General features: G+C 37.0%; 1 protein-coding gene across 1 annotated transcript in view; it reads left to right on the top strand.

Moving 5' to 3' along the window:
* Positions 1-16,381, top strand: part of LOC138329883 (neuropilin and tolloid-like protein 1) — a 129,756-nt gene that overhangs the window by 83,884 nt on the left and 29,491 nt on the right. The window lies entirely within an intron of this gene.

Below are 16,381 nucleotides of genomic sequence, written 5' to 3'. Positions count from 1 at the left end.
ATCAGGAACCAGCCACATTAAGAATTAACGAATAAACATGCAATAGAGTCAAGGAAGACCTGCTTGCAAATGATAGCTTATTGGATGTACCCCGTGAAACCTTTCTGGTAAAACAGAAGTTTGATGAAAGATTGTAATGATATTCATCTCAGCAGTGTTTCTTTTGATTTTGATCTTTATTAGTCTATATTTAATTGTATACGCAGCAATCACAGTGGAATAGGTACAGACAAACATGCCTATAGGAGACCAGTGTACAAAGAAAATATATGGTTTTATACTCTATATTGGTCTTGATGTACTAGGTGAAATTGTTATAAAATGGGTCGTTTGGGAGCCCAAGAAAGAGGTCTTGGAAGCAGGTGGTCTTTATGGAGAAGTAGTCACTATTGTGAAGCAGGTTGTGGTCTTTATGGAGAAGTAGTCACTATTGTGAAGCAGGTTGTGGTCTTTATGGAGAAGTAGTCACTATTGTGAAGTAGGTGGTCTTTATGGAGAAGTAGTCACTATTGTGAAGCAGGTTGTGGTCTTTATGGAGAAGTAGTCACTATTGTGAAGTAGGTGGTCTTTATGGAGAAGTAGTCACTATTGTGAAGCAGGTGGTCTTTATGCAGAAGTAGTCACTATTGTGAAGCAGGTTGTGGTCTTTATGCAGAAGTAGTCACTATTGTGAAGCGGTTGTGGTCTTTATGGAGAAGTAGTCACTATTGTGAAGTAGGTTGTGGTCTTTATGCAGAAGTAGTCACTATTGTGAAGTAGGTTGTCTTTATGGAGAAGTAGTCACTATTGTGAAGAGGTTGTGGTCTTTATGCAGAAGTAGTCACTATTGTGAAGCAGGTTGTGGTCTTTATGCAGAAGTAGTCACTATTGTGAAGCAGGTTGTGGTCTTTATGGAGAAGTAGTCACTATTGTGAAGTAGGTTGTGGTCTTTATGCAGAAGTAGTCACTATTGTGAAGTAGGTTGTCTTTATGAGAAGTAGTCACTATTGTGAAGTAGGTTGTGGTCTTTATGGAGAAGTAGTCACTATTGTGAAGTAGGTGGTCTTTATGGAGAAGTAGTCACTATTGTGAAGCAGGTTGTGGTCTTTATGGAGAAGTAGTCACTATTGTGAAGTAGGTTGTGGTCTTTATGGAGAAGTAGTCACTATTGTGAAGTAGGTTGTGGTCTTTATGCAGAAGTAGTCACTATTGTGTGAAGCAGGTGGTCTTTATGCAGAAGTAGTCACTATTGTGAAGCAGGTGGTCTTTATGGAAGTAGTCACTTTGTGAAGCAGGTTGTGGTCTTTATGCAGAAGTAGTCACTATTGTGAAGTAGGTTGTGGTCTTTATGGAGAAGTAGTCACTATTGTGAAGTAGGTTGTGGTCTTTATGCAGACGTAGTCACTATTGTGAAGTAGGTTGTGGTCTTTATGCAGAGTAGTCACTATTGTGAAGTAGGTTGTGGTCTTTATGCAGAAGTAGTCACTATTGTGAAGTAGGTGTGGTCTTTATGGAGAAGTAGTCACTATTGTGAAGCAGGTTGTGGTCTTTATGCAGAAGTAGTCACTATTGTGAAGTAGGTTGTGGTCTTTATGCAGAAGTAGTCACTATTGTGAAGCAGGTTGTGGTCTTTATGGAGAAGTAGTCACTATTGTGAAGTAGGTGTGGTCTTTATGGGAGAAGTAGTCACTATTGTGAAGCAGGTGGTCTTTATGCAGACGTAGTCACTATTGTGAAGTAGGTTGTGGTCTTTATGCAGAAGTAGTCACTATTGTGAAGCAGGTTGTGGTCTTTATGCAGAAGTAGTCACTATTGTGAAGCAGGTTGTGGTCTTTATGCAGAAGTAGTCACTATTGTGAAGCAGGTTGTGGTCTTTATGCAGAAGTAGTCACTATTGTGAAGCAGGTTGTGGTCTTTATGCAGACGTAGTCACTATTGTGAAGTAGGTTGTGGTCTTTATGCAGAAGTAGTCACTATTGTGAAGCAGGTTGTGGTCTTTATGGCAGAAGTAGTCACTATTGTGAAGCAGGTTGTGGTCTTTATGCAGAGTGTAGTCACTATTGTGAAGCAGGTTGTGGTCTTTATGCAGAAGTAGTCACTATTGTGAAGTAGGTTGGGTCTTTATGCAGACGTAGTCACTATTGTGAAGCAGGTGGTCTTTATGCAGAAGTAGTCACTATTGTGAAGCAGGTTGTGGTCTTTATGCAGAAGTAGTCACTATTGTGAAGCAGGTTGTGGTCTTTATGCAGACGTAGTCACTATTGTGAAGTAGGTGGTCTTTATGCAGAAGTAGTCACTATTGTGAAGCAGGTGGTCTTTATGCAGAAGTAGTCACTATTGTGAAGCAGGTTGTGGTCTTTATGCAGAAGTAGTCACTATTGTGAAGCAGGTTGTGGTCTTTATGCAGAAGTAGTCACTATTGTGAAGCAGGTGGTCTTTATGCAGAAGTAGTCACTATTGTGAAGCAGGTTGTGGTCTTTATGGAGAAGTAGTCACTATTGTGAAGCAGGTTGTGGTCTTTATGCAGAAGTAGTCACTATTGTGAAGCAGGTTGTGGTCTTTATGGAGAAGTAGTCACTATTGTGAAGCAGGTGGTCTTTATGCAGAAGTAGTCACTATTGTGAAGTAGGTGGTCTTTATGGAGAAGTAGTCACTATTGTGAAGTAGGTTGTGGTCTTTATGGAGAAGTAGTCACTATTGTGAAGCAGGTTGTGGTCTTTATGGAGAAGTAGTCACTATTGTGAAGTAGGTGGTCTTTATGCAGAAGTAGTCACTTTTGTGAAGCAGGTTGTGGTCTTTATGGAGAAGTAGTCACTATTGTGAAGTAGGTTGTGGTCTTTATGCAGAAGTAGTCACTATTGTGAAGCAGGTTGTGGTCTTTATGCAGAAGTAGTCACTATTGTGAAGCAGGTTGTGGTCTTTATGGAGAAGTAGTCACTATTGTGAAGTAGGTTGTGGTCTTTATGGAGAAGTAGTCACTATTGTGAAGCAGGTTGTGGTCTTTATGCAGAAGTAGTCACTATTGTGAAGCAGGTTGTGGTCTTTATGCAGAAGTAGTCACTATTGTGAAGCAGGTTGTGGTCTTTATGCAGAAGTAGTCACTATTGTGAAGTAGGTTGTGGTCTTTATGCAGAAGTAGTCACTATTGTGAAGCAGGTTGTGGTCTTTATGAGAAGTAGTCACTATTGTGAAGCAGGTGGTCTTTATGCAGAAGTAGTCACTATTGTGAAGCAGGTTGTGGTCTTTATGCAGAAGTAGTCACTATTGTGAAGCAGGTTGTGGTCTTTATGCAGAAGTAGTCACTATTGTGAAGCAGGTTGTGGTCTTTATGCAGAAGTAGTCACTATTGTGAAGCAGGTTGTGGTCTTTATGCAGAAGTAGTCACTATTGTGAAGCAGGTGGTCTTTATGCAGAAGTAGTCACTATTGTGAAGCAGGTTGTGGTCTTTATGCAGAAGTAGTCACTATTGTGAAGCAGGTGGTCTTTATGCAGACGTAGTCACTATTGTGAAGCAGGTGGTCTTTATGCAGAAGTAGTCACTATTGTGAAGCAGGTGGGTCTTTATGCAGAAGTAGTCACTATTGTGAAGCAGGTTGTGGTCTTTATGCAGAAGTAGTCACTATTGTGAAGCAGGTTGTGGTCTTTATGGAGAAGTAGTCACTATTGTGAAGCAGGTTGTGGTCTTTATGCAGAAGTAGTCACTATTGTGAAGCAGGTGGTCTTTATGCAGAAGTAGTCACTATTGTGAAGCAGGTTGTGGTCTTTATGCAGAAGTAGTCACTATTGTGAAGCAGGTGGTCTTTATGCAGACGTAGTCACTATTGTGAAGCAGGTTGTGGTCTTTATGCAGAAGTAGTCACTATTGTGAAGCAGGTGGTCTTTATGCAGAAGTAGTCACTATTGTGAAGCAGGTTGTGGTCTTTATGCAGAAGTAGTCACTATTGTGAAGCAGGTTGGTCTTTATGCAGAAGTAGTCACTATTGTGAAGCAGGTTCATATGTGAACGTCTCTTTATGCAGACGTAGTCACTATTGTGAAGCAGGTTGTGGTCTTTATGCAGACGTAGTCACTATTGTGAAGCAGGTTGTGGTCTTTATGCAGAAGTAGTCACTATTGTGAAGCAGGTGGTCTTTATGCAGACGTAGTCACTATTGTGAAGTAGGTTGTGGTCTTTATGCAGAAGTAGTCACTATTGTGAAGCAGGTTGTGGTCTTTATGCAGACGTAGTCACTATTGTGAAGCAGGTTGGTCTTTATGCAGACGTAGTCACTATTGTGAAGCAGGTTGTGGTCTTTATGCAGAAGTAGTCACTATTGTGAAGCAGGTTGTGGTCTTTATGCAGACGTAGTCACTATTGTGAAGCAGGTTGTGGTCTTTATGCAGACGTAGTCACTATTGTGAAGCAGGTGGTCTTTATGCAGAAGTAGTCACTATTGTGAAGTAGGTTGTGGTCTTTATGCAGAAGTAGTCACTATTGTGAAGCAGGTTGTGGTCTTTATGCAGACGTAGTCACTATTGTGAAGCAGGTGGTCTTTATGCAGACGTAGTCACTATTGTGAAGCAGGTTGTGGTCTTTATGCAGACGTAGTCACTATTGTGAAGCAGGTGGTCTTTATGCAGACGTAGTCACTATTGTGAAGCAGGTTGTGGTCTTTATGCAGACGTAGTCACTATTGTGAAGCAGGTGGTCTTTATGCAGAAGTAGTCACTATTGTGAAGTAGGTTGTGGTCTTTATGCATACGTAGTCACTATTGTGAAGCAGGTGGTCTTTATGCAGACGTAGTCACTATTGTGAAGCAGGTTGTGGTCTTTATGCAGACGTAGTCACTATTGTGAAGCAGGTTGTGGTCTTTATGCAGACGTAGTCACTATTGTGAAGCAGGTTGTGGTCTTTATGCAGACGTAGTCACTATTGTGAAGCAGGTGGTCTTTATGCAGAAGTAGTCACTATTGTGAAGTAGGTTGTGGTTCTTTATGCAGAAGTAGTCACTATTGTGAAGCAGGTTGTGGTCTTTATGCAGAAGTAGTCACTATAAAGGCAGGTTTTATAGTAACAAGTTTGGTTATATGCTAAGATTTGAGTAGGGTAAGTTATTCTTGTTCCTAAGTTGTGTTTTTTCTTTTTAAACATGAAAGAAATATTGCTTTTTAATTTGAATTTTAAATAAATAGTTATAGTATAAATTTATATAAGCTTTAATTAAAGTGAACCACAGATAAAAAATTGTGTGTACCAGTCTACGTTAACATAAATAAATGTAAATGTCAAGCATTATTGTTAGTAGAAGCATTTGATTATAGATGAATGTTTAAGTTAAGGTTATCAGAGGATGAAGAAAACGTTATTTCTCTAATACTCTGTACCAGCATACACCATTGGTAGGAGTACCAGCATTCTTACTTCTATACTGAATTACCTAACGGTGGCTTATAGACACTGTAATTAGATTGTGTAAATCTAATGTACTATAGAAACGCAAAGAAGAAAAAAACCATGTATACCTTGACACAAAATTGCATTAGACCATTATCCATCCAGCACTTTACATGTGTATCTCAGACATATAGTATTGTCCAGAATAATCATGTCCATTTCATATTTCATGTTTTAATCTTGATGCAAGTTTATAATTTATGGATCACTGTCTGTCAATCAAACGGATACTGCATGTGACTTTGCTGTTTGTATTCTGTATACTACGACATAATAAAAACTTGCTGACATTAAATAGATACACAGTCATGTATTTGTGACCACTGCACTTAAAGGCATGGATACACACTGCCTAAAGTCTGATAATTGGTCAATGTTACAGCATTTGAGTCCCCTCCATCAAACATCAATCATCTGTATGATTATAACTAGTACTTCATAAGGATAGATAACTGTATATTATATTAAGTATCTTAATGGAGTAGTAATTATCTACCCTTTTACTGTATACTGTAATTAGTGGTACATTTTGTATCAAAACAGATAGATACTGTAAAAACTTGTATAAAGTTTGCACCAGTGTAAATTTTCGCAGGTACTATTTGGGGCTAAAAATGCTCTATAATAAGAGTTACATGTATCAAAAAAAGATCAATACTTGTGGGTAATTACATAAGGTACAGTGTATTACAGTATAGAAGTATCATGATTATAGGTAAATCATCACAAGGGTTACTGACACAAGTTTAGATAACTTCGTTCTTAATTAGAAACTTAACACTCTTAACCAGTCCTTGATAATTCTATTTTTTAATTTGCTTTGGAAATATGTTATTAAACTACAATCAATAGAGGATCTTACATGAGTGGCTTTATGATATGAAATTTATCTAACAAATTCAATAATTTGATATTCCATGAGCCTTTAGGCAGTGTCACGAGTGTAAGATTCTATTTATCACATAACTTTTATTAATAGAAATATAGTATATAAAGTAAAACTTTCAATTTTCTCACTTTATAAAACAGTGGAAATCTGGCTCTGAAGTGACGTTTCCGTCTTCGGAGACACTCAAACAATGCCATACATAGATTATGAGGTCAAAATAACATGTGAAGTCATAGTAGTGATATTACACATGTGTATTACAATATTTATGACATGGCTGTATGACATGGCTGGAAGGGCCAGTTATGTGATAAAAAGAGTATAGTGAGTACCTAGATTGCATCACCTGATTATTGACACAAATGTATTAGTTAGCCTACAGATCATTAGGGACAGATGACAGTAATGGCAAACACTTGTATAGTCACCACCACAGTCAGATAGAGATGAGGAACAGTAAATACCTGCTCTGAAAATAGAGTGATCCATATAGTTTCAATATAAAGACAGAGGACCTAGAGAAAAAAACATCAACCTTTAGTCAGTAAAAACTCCTTTGCAACTGTCTCACATATGTTTTAAACTCAATGTCTCTCCTTTCAAGAAAGGAATTGGTCTCATGGTAGAATATTTGAAACCGCAATCAACAAAGCCACAGAATGGATGCTAGCTACATGTAGCTGTTACAAGGAAATGAAATGTAAAAAGCAATCAAAAAGAGGTTAGCGATGATACAGAGATAAACTTGAACACTAGCTGGTAGACATGTTAGAAACTGTTTAACTCGAGAGAAATCACTATTTGTAAATACTTATAGATTTCAGATGGTAGAAAGATTATTTGAAAACAACATTTACGCCCACTCAATGCCGGATGAAGTGGTGAGTTAATCAGAGTTAGAACCATCAACACTTGTGGGATACAACCATACAGGCTACACTTTTTAGGACACATTCAAATCAATTCCTGTTTAATGGCCTTTGGTAACGGATTAAAGTATCGTAATCATTCTGCTTCGTCTAGACCAGCAGCCAAGGCTGATGGGAGCTGAACGGAGTTCTGAATGACTTTCCTTCCATTGCTTCTAAGCCAGAACAGTCCGTCTATAACACAACATTGACTAGTTATAGTCTTATCTTGGCCTGAATGACATTAGAGGCAAAATTAAAGAGACACGTTTAGGCATAATAATTACATGATTGTCCATATTATACAAGATTTTATGGAATAAGTCTTTCTTATTATTGTAAGTGGACGCATTGAAATTCTACAGCTAAGTCTCTTCCTCTGAGCAGAGGAGGAAAATGGTCAAGATTTTCTATATTCTGCTGATAGCACTATAGCACTGGACTAGGTGGAATGGTCAAGGTGTCTGACATTTTACCAATACAGGGGTTTTGAGATACCAAACTTATGTGGATTAAGTATGATTTACCGCGATTAGTCCCTGGATCACCTTCCACTGATTATGACATCACAAAAATTTTGTCAAAGTATGATGTCACAATCACTGATTATAAGGTAGGACTTATCAACGGTAATTAGTACTTTACCCAATTGTTTTGGTATTTTGAAATTGACATATCGCCTCCATCTGCTAAATTTCACATCCTATTTGGAGAGATGGTTTGTCATGGAGATAATTCAGAAATAAATAATACTTTTAGATTGTATCATCTATTAAAAAACAGAATTGTTTTCTTTTTGAATGAGCATTCAGTTGTTAGTTATAAGACCTCTAATTTTTTATGAATTCAGGATGAATAAAATAGCTGATTGTTTTTATATGCCGTCGCATCCTAGCTGCCCCAGTTGGAAGTGATGGAACATGATCATGATGACTGGGAGCTCACAATAAATATCTATTTTCTGGTGTCATTGTAGGGGCTCATTAGCCTCGCTGTTCCCAGGATCAATCTCAAACGAATGCCGCAAAGGAAATCTGCACATTTCGTATTTCACCAGATTGGGAAAAACTTATCTAAATTTGTTACAAATTGAAGTGTCAAAACCTATTGTCTACACTTTCAGTTTGTATTCCCAAGTCAACTTAATGTGAACATCATGTTGTCTGCTGGTTTGCCTGTATTTCGAAGCTCTTTGTTAGAATTTCAAACTTTGTGCCAAGGGGCAATGCTTGTGAAGCATCATCAGGCAGTGTGAATTTATGTGTATCATAGATATACACCACCAAGGTGTCACGATTGGTGATGAAAACTCCAGTTCAGTAATCATCAGGAAAGTTATAGGGATCTGATAAAAAGTTATTTCAAATTAAATGTTTTTTCATTGATTTTGAGATTAAAAGTGAAATGGTATAAAGTGAGGTAACTTAACACTGTATCACCAATGTCATGCACAATTCAGCATCTGTCAGGAATTCTCCCTGAAGTGACATTGACACTAAAATGGACAACAAGAGGCCCACTGGGCCTGGGTAGCATAGATTGTATAAAATCACAATGTTGAGAAATATTTTTGCACAAGTGTTTCCCAAGGAGTGACAACTTCTTGCAATCGATGTTGATTGGCTAGTTATACTGCTTACACTATATATATAGAGAGAGAGAGAGTTACTGTCTACCAGTGATTGGCTGGCAGCTATCATTTAACAACATTGAATGGGAGGCAAGTTTAAGAATACAGAATGTTTCTGCCTCTTTTAACATTGCTTACATTACTACTCATAAGAATATGTTGCACTATAACATCGATAAACCTTCCTTGCCCATAAAAACATATATTCGATATGAACTGATTTGTCTCTATTTCCATTGGTTATAGAAACATTGACACAGGAGGTTTTATAAATAATAGAATATTCTATTTCACTCGGTGTTTCCATTGTCAAAAACGTTGAGTCATATTCCTTCTGTGACATTATTACCCAAATGTTGAGCTCTTCAGGGTGACGTTCTATAGCCATTGATCTTCTAATAATAGGAACAACATATCTAATGTAAAAATGGTGTTTTACCACATTGGTAGAATCTAAAATAATGACCAAGGGCATATCAAGGTGGTATAAAACCATATGAACATCAACAAAGTTCCATAATTTATATATATTAAAGGATGATATTAGATACTCTTTGTTAAAGATGCTCCACCGCCGACAGAGCATAAATGATATTCAATATTTGAACAATGATTGGTGTATTATCGTGTATATATATGTTTATTAACACAAAAAAAAAAAATATATGAAATAATTTATTTTGCCTTTGGTGCATCTGCAATCACTACTTCATTCCATATAGGATATAGTGCCTCGGAATTTTTTCGGGATGCAATTAATCATTTTTCATATTTTTAACTTGAAGTAAAAGTAGAAGCTCAAACTTTTCAATGTTGGTAATGGTGTAAAGTAAGTAACTTTTGTAACTGAAGAAAAATACTAAATCGTCTTCTCCTAATTTTGATAGTGAAAAATGACCATTTGTCAGTGGTGGAGCATCTTCAACTTAAAATTATCCAAAGAAAAGCAATACAGAAGTTCAGACACAAATCTAAAGTAAAGGAACCTTCCTTAACTTTCATAATGCTTTCCCATAGAAAATCTTAAATTAAAGAATTCCTTAATGTTAAGAGTGTTGATAATAATACTGGGGCCAGATTCAATAACTGCTCTCTCATAACTACAACCTATAGGGATTTCAGGAATATCTGGAATACTGAACAGTTGAGTGAATGGTATAACTATTGAGAGTGTGGCCCCTTGGGATCTAGGTATTGACATGACTTATTTCCTGGTGTTCGTCTCACTGATTAAAGCTTTAAAGTCATATTCTTACAGTGCATGTGTAGTCACTTTAATCTGATTTAATCCGGAATCTTTATAGGTTTTTTTTCACATATTCAGTTAGTACGTATATGATGTACAACATGTCATACTGTATATAATTTGATTCCTTGTTCGACTGTACTGCATGTTCTCCCTGAGGACTATTGTGAACAGACAGGCTGCGGGAAGACTTAGAACCCCCACACTATGTAACATCAAATTTGAGTTTCCTAGCAAAGACAAAAGTGGTTAAAACATAGCGAATCCATATTCTATTTAAAGTGATCTTGCCATTCTCCTTAGCCTTATGGTGCTTCACCCATGATAAACTGTTTCTGAGGTATGGCAGGTAGAGACTGCATGGCTGTCAAAGGCAGGAGGTCCATCTCAATATTTTGTCACTCAAACAGTGAAAAACATTAAATCTTTTCTCTTAATATCTGTTGGCACTCCCAGACTTCCGACTTCCACATTTAAAGGTGAGTGGGTACTAGTTGGCATTGTGTTCCCTAGAAAATCAAGTTTCGCTGATACTGTTAGCACTCCGATTCATGTGAGAATCCTCAAACCTGTCTTGTTACCTGAAGTTTTAATGGATCCCTGATACTGGAGCTAGAACCTGTAACTTAATGGAATCCATTATGGAGGGAAGTCCAATCCATTTGGGGCCCCTTGTATTAAGTTAATAACATTTGTCTATAAAGTGCCGGTGTTCTAGCCGTACATAAAACAATAGATTTGTTGTCAAGGGTTACAAGGAATGTGGCTCATTCAAAGCAGAATATTTGAGGTTACTAATACATTAAGAACTTCAAAATTTTCTCAGAAAGTTCTCAGAATGGCCTTTTATTGCACTCATTCCCTCTTCATTAATTATAAATTTTTCTCTTAACTTTAACAAAACTCATAAACAATTTCAGCAAGAGAAAAAAACAGCAACCAAAAAAACCAACACACATATTTTCTAATTTCTATAGATTCTGACAGCTAGGATATCCATTCAGATCCATGACGCAAAACTACATCAGTTTTGATGCTTCTAAACAAAACATGAAATTGAAGAATGATGCCATTATATATTTGTATGAGAAACTCCTGATAGAACATATCAGGTGACATTTCCTTTAATCAAGCATGATCATTGTACAAGTCAAATTTGCTCTAATGGCTGCCAAAGAAGATATCCACGTGAGTCTTGGCTATTTTAGAATTCCCTTGTGTAGGGAGACTAGATTACACTAAACTTGTTTCCACCTAAAAAGACACGGTGATATGGTGTGGTGTGGGTTTCCATTTAGTTGTGGTATCCTTTCCGTTAATTACATATACTGGATCCTTTATATAGTAAACACGTTTCTAGTGTTCACATGTAGTGGTATAACTGAGTTGCCAACTCTCTAGAGAAAATTCTACTCTTTATCTCCCATACGGTATATCAATGTATTACGGACATGTTGTTTAATGCCAAGATAAACACCATCATTTGCATGATTCCTGTCCTAGATCATATGACAATATGTCAAGGCCAGTCTCTTTCAAACATTTATTATGTCAAGGTCATATCCCATTGGTTATGTGCCAATGGCAAGGTCACCCTCTTTAAACAATTGTAATGCCAAAGTCATTGCAAGGCTACATTCATTGAACAATTCTTTAATGTCAAAGTCATACTAGATCAGTTGTGTGTCAAAGGTCAAGGCCATATCTCTTTGAAAAATAGTTAAAACTAAAGTCATTATATTCTATCAGTCATGTGTTTATGTTCAATTTAAGTTATGGGGCTAGTCCCTACCTATCAACCCAGCTTCAAGTCATTTACTTTCTTTCTCACCAATTCATCTTCTTTGAATGTCACATTTTTATCTGCATAACCAATACTTATCTAGAATCGAAATGGGAATTCTGATCAACATTCTTTAAATGAAATTATGCGTTCTATGAAGAGGTTTGTCAGATTACGTTTTAATTCCTAGCATTTGATCTTGATAAAGAATCGAGATTAGTTTGATAAGTATACATGTCACAGCTATGGGAGTGATCCATCTTGTATGATGTATGTGATGCGGCATGCCTCCCTTCCAGGTCTTAGTAGACCAGATCAACTTTACTTCCTAACAAAGATGGATAGCCACATTGTGGATTTTTGTTTTGTTTTGCTCTCTATGATTATTGTATGTTTGATTCTAAAAGCTAAAAATAAAAGTTCATACAAATTCTAGTTTTGATTGTTTCAATGCAATTTAATTAAACAGTTTCATTTCAATCTATAATTCCAATTGATGCACTGAAAACTAAAATTTCCTGGTATTCATCATTAATTGTTTGGAGACTGCAAGTCATTTTGCATCAACAATAATTTTTTCTGATTACATGATGTTGAGATATTTCGCAGTACAAAAAATGCACCTTTATTTAGCACTTTATCAATAATAGAACAAAACTTGACACTTGATCAGAATTGATTATTTTACCTGAACAAGAGCACTTATTACCAATACATATTCTGATGGGGCTGAAACAGGATTGCCAAATCTCTACCTGGTAATACTGCAGGTGACTTTCTACTGTTTGTTGGTGGGTAGACTGTACATGACCCTAGTTTAGTCCCTATAGACACTTAGATTGCATTCCTTTTCCTACTAAGTCTTTAACAACGTTGATGGTGATTGTTTTTTAACGTGACTGCTAGAATTTCCTAAATTCTATGGTCCCTTAGTTTACAGTACTGGACCACTTGAGGAAGAGTTCAGTGCTTGATGTTGACCATCTCTGACCACACTACAGTAAACAAAGGTCATGACAAATTACATTTATCTCATGGCCTCCATTGGGGATCCAACCCAGACCTCTGGCTAATAAATGTGTTGTTCATCTGATTTTGAGCTTAATAAATTCTCATCTTTATTTTGTTTTATTATTAGGTTAATACCTACCAGAGGGGTGTTCAGAATAGCTAACACTGTAGCATTCCAGACTTATGACAAATATTAACTGATCGTATCATCTTGGCCAAAAGAAAAACATCCTTCTTGTTTAAGCGTTAACGTGTGACTGATATTTATCAGAGCCATCATCAAACTTTGGCAGACATATTGCTGATCAGGGAGTCGTTCAGTAAAGGGGAAAGAATAAGAAAAAATTGAATTTTAGAAAGAAAAATAAAGAGTCTATGCAATAGACGATTTTTTACACGATTCAAATTTAAGGCCTCCTTGAATACGATTCAAATTTACCGCCTCCCCGTATATATTTGATTACTTCTGATTGGCTTATCAGCTCAGAGCGTGCTGCCAGTTAGTTTGTGGTAGGAAGCACAAACTAGGGATGTTAGTGCCTACTATTTGAAGAAGTGGGAAATTTTTTTTTTTACCTACCTCACTGTCTGTAATAGAATCATATACAACAATAGATTCAGCTAATGTAATGTTTGCCAGAAAGTTTAAATATATGGTTTCGTTTATGCATTGTCTTTTTTTCTTAGTTATGAAATTTACCACATATGAAAATAAATTGAAGCAATTTCTTACAATGTCTGGAAAGTACATTCCTGTTTCATTTTGTCTACATTTTTTATCAATTTATTCATTTAAACTATAATTTTCAATTGTTGAAATATTTATACTAATGACACTTTAATTGTTAAAATAGCCATCATGAACCTGATTTATGTATGCTTTCCTAACTGTATTACGTTTTATAATTATCCCCCGCGAAACGCGTTTGCGGGGGTTATTGATTTGGGCTCTGTCCGTCCGTGCGTCCGTGCGTCCGTGCCTCCGTCCGTCCGTCCGAGTATCGTTTCCGGGCTATAACTCCTAAACCGTTCAACTTGGCTACACGAAACTTTCTGTACATGTTAGGCTAGTGCTCTAGTTGTGCCTTTTTCTAATGGGAACCTTCCATTTTCAATACTTTTTCTGTTACCATGGAATCTTATTAAAAAATACCATATTATTAAAGTTTCCTTTCTATTCCGGGCTATAACTCGAAAACCGTTCAACTTGGCTACACGAAACTTTCTGTACATGTTAGGCTAGTGCTCTAGTTGTGCCTTTTGCTAATGGGAACCTTTCATTTTCGATACTTTTTCTGTTACCATGGAAACTTATTCAAAAATACCATATTATTAAAGTTTCCTTTCTATTCCGGGCTATATATTGTTGTATGAATTTATTCAAGGACAATACTAAGCTCTGTTCAAATAGTTAAACCTACATGGATGACAATATCAAGATTTAAACTCTTAGTTACAATGAGCTTCATTTATTTTATGTTTGAGCTTTCATACACAACTGGGCGCGGGGGATAATGCCAAGCTTTGCGGCTCCTTGTTTTAAAAGGGTTCTTGTATTAATTTGTCATATTCGGCTGTGATGTCATTGAGCTGCTTTGTCATTAATTCAGATTCTTTGTCATATTGGACTGCTTTGTCATATTCTGAGCTACTATTTTAGCCCACCATCATCAGATGGTGGGCTATTCAAATCGCCCTGCGTCCGTGGTCCGTGGTCCTTCGTCCGTCGTCCGTTCGTAAACAATGCTTGTTATCATTATTTCTTAAAAACTGCTGCAGGGATTTTGTTCAAACTTCACATGGAGGGTCCCCTTGGTCCATATTTGTGCCATACAGATTTTGAGACTGATCGGAAAAACATGATGGCCGCCAGGCAGCCATCTTTGATTTTGGCAGATGAAGTTTGTTATCGATATTTCTTGAGAACTACTGAAGGGATTTTGTTCAAACTTCACATGGAGGTTACCCTTGGTCCCTATTTATGCCATACAGATTTTGAGGCTGATAGGAAAAACAAGATGGCCACCAGGCGGCCATCTTGGATTTTGATAGTTAAGGTTTGATATCCCTATTTCTCAAAAAGATCTTTCTCAAATTTAATATGTAGGTTCCCCTAGGGCCCTTAATTTTTGTTGTGCATATTGCATTTTTGGACCAATCGATGAATAAGATGGCCGCCACGCCGCCATCTTGGATTTTGATAGTTAAAGTTTGTTATGGCTATTTCTCAGATAGTACTGAAGGGATCTGTCTCAAATTTCATATGTAGGTTCCCCTAGGGACCTAGTTGTGCATAATGCATTTTGGGACTGATCGGTCAACAAGATGGCCGCCGGCCATCTTGGATTTTGATAGTTGAAGTTTGTTACCGCTATTTTTCAGAAAGTACTGAAGGGATCTGTCTCAAAATTCATATGTAGGTTCCCCTAGGGCCCTAGTTGTGCATATTGTGATTTGGGACCGATCGGTCAACAAGATTGCTGCCAGGCAGCCATCTTGGATTTTTATATTCAAAGTTTGTTATCGCTATTTCTCAGAAAGTATTGAATGGATCTTTCTCAAATTTCACATGTAGGTTCCCCTAGGGCCCTAGTTGTGCATATTGTGATTTGGGACCGATTGATCAACAAGATGGCCGCCAAGGAGTCACCTTGGCTTTTGATAGTTGAAGTTTGTTACCGCTATTTCTCAAAAGATACTGAAGCGATCTGTCTCAAATTTCATATGTACCATAGTATGTTTGAAAAAGTTTAAAAAGTAGAGAAAAGATCCATCTTTCCTTTGTCAGATATAGATCATTCTTTGGTGGGCAGCCAAGATCCCTCTGGGATCTCTTGTTATCATATTGGGGTACTTTTTCATATTGGGCTGCTTTATCTTATTTGGCTACTTTGTCATATTGAGCTCATGCAGATATATTTTGTTTAATCTTGTTGCGTGTGGAGTTTCTTATCATGCTCTTTATATTTTGGCTGATAAATTTCTGTGGTGTCCTGTTGAAGTTTTTCATTAACTTTATTACGCGGAAAGCAATGTGTAGCTGATGAAGGATGAAACTGTGACACATCATCTTCTATAGGATCCATTAATACCAGATATTTATCTTTAGTCCTGTCCACATTAGGCCAGGAGAGGCCGAGCAAGATTAATGGTCTGATCTGGCCTAGGAACCAGAAAAATTACCCCTAACACGAATGTTTTCAGGGTGTGTGTGGTTTAGCGTTGGGAATTAGCTGGACTTGTAAGAAAAGTACATTGCATGCTAAAGCTATAAACATGGTCAATGAGGTCTCAGACATTTTGTTTTTTTTACAGCTGTTTTGAGCCAAGTTCTTAATATTAATTATTTGTCTGTTTTTGTCATCCACAAAGAATCAGTTCTTTGTATTTTTATTCGCCATATTGTATTCTTGTAGTCACTTAAGCATTGAACTTCTTACATTCATAGCCAATATGAATGCCAACTTGACAGAAGCAAATTCCATGAAGCGCGCTAGCAT

Source organism: Argopecten irradians, chromosome 1 (genome assembly GCF_041381155.1).
Source record: "Argopecten irradians isolate NY chromosome 1, Ai_NY, whole genome shotgun sequence".
NCBI classification, from domain to species: Eukaryota; Metazoa; Mollusca; class Bivalvia; order Pectinida; family Pectinidae; genus Argopecten; species Argopecten irradians.
Note: the sequence above shows the minus strand (reverse complement) of the source record. Positions and strands in the feature narration are given on the sequence as shown.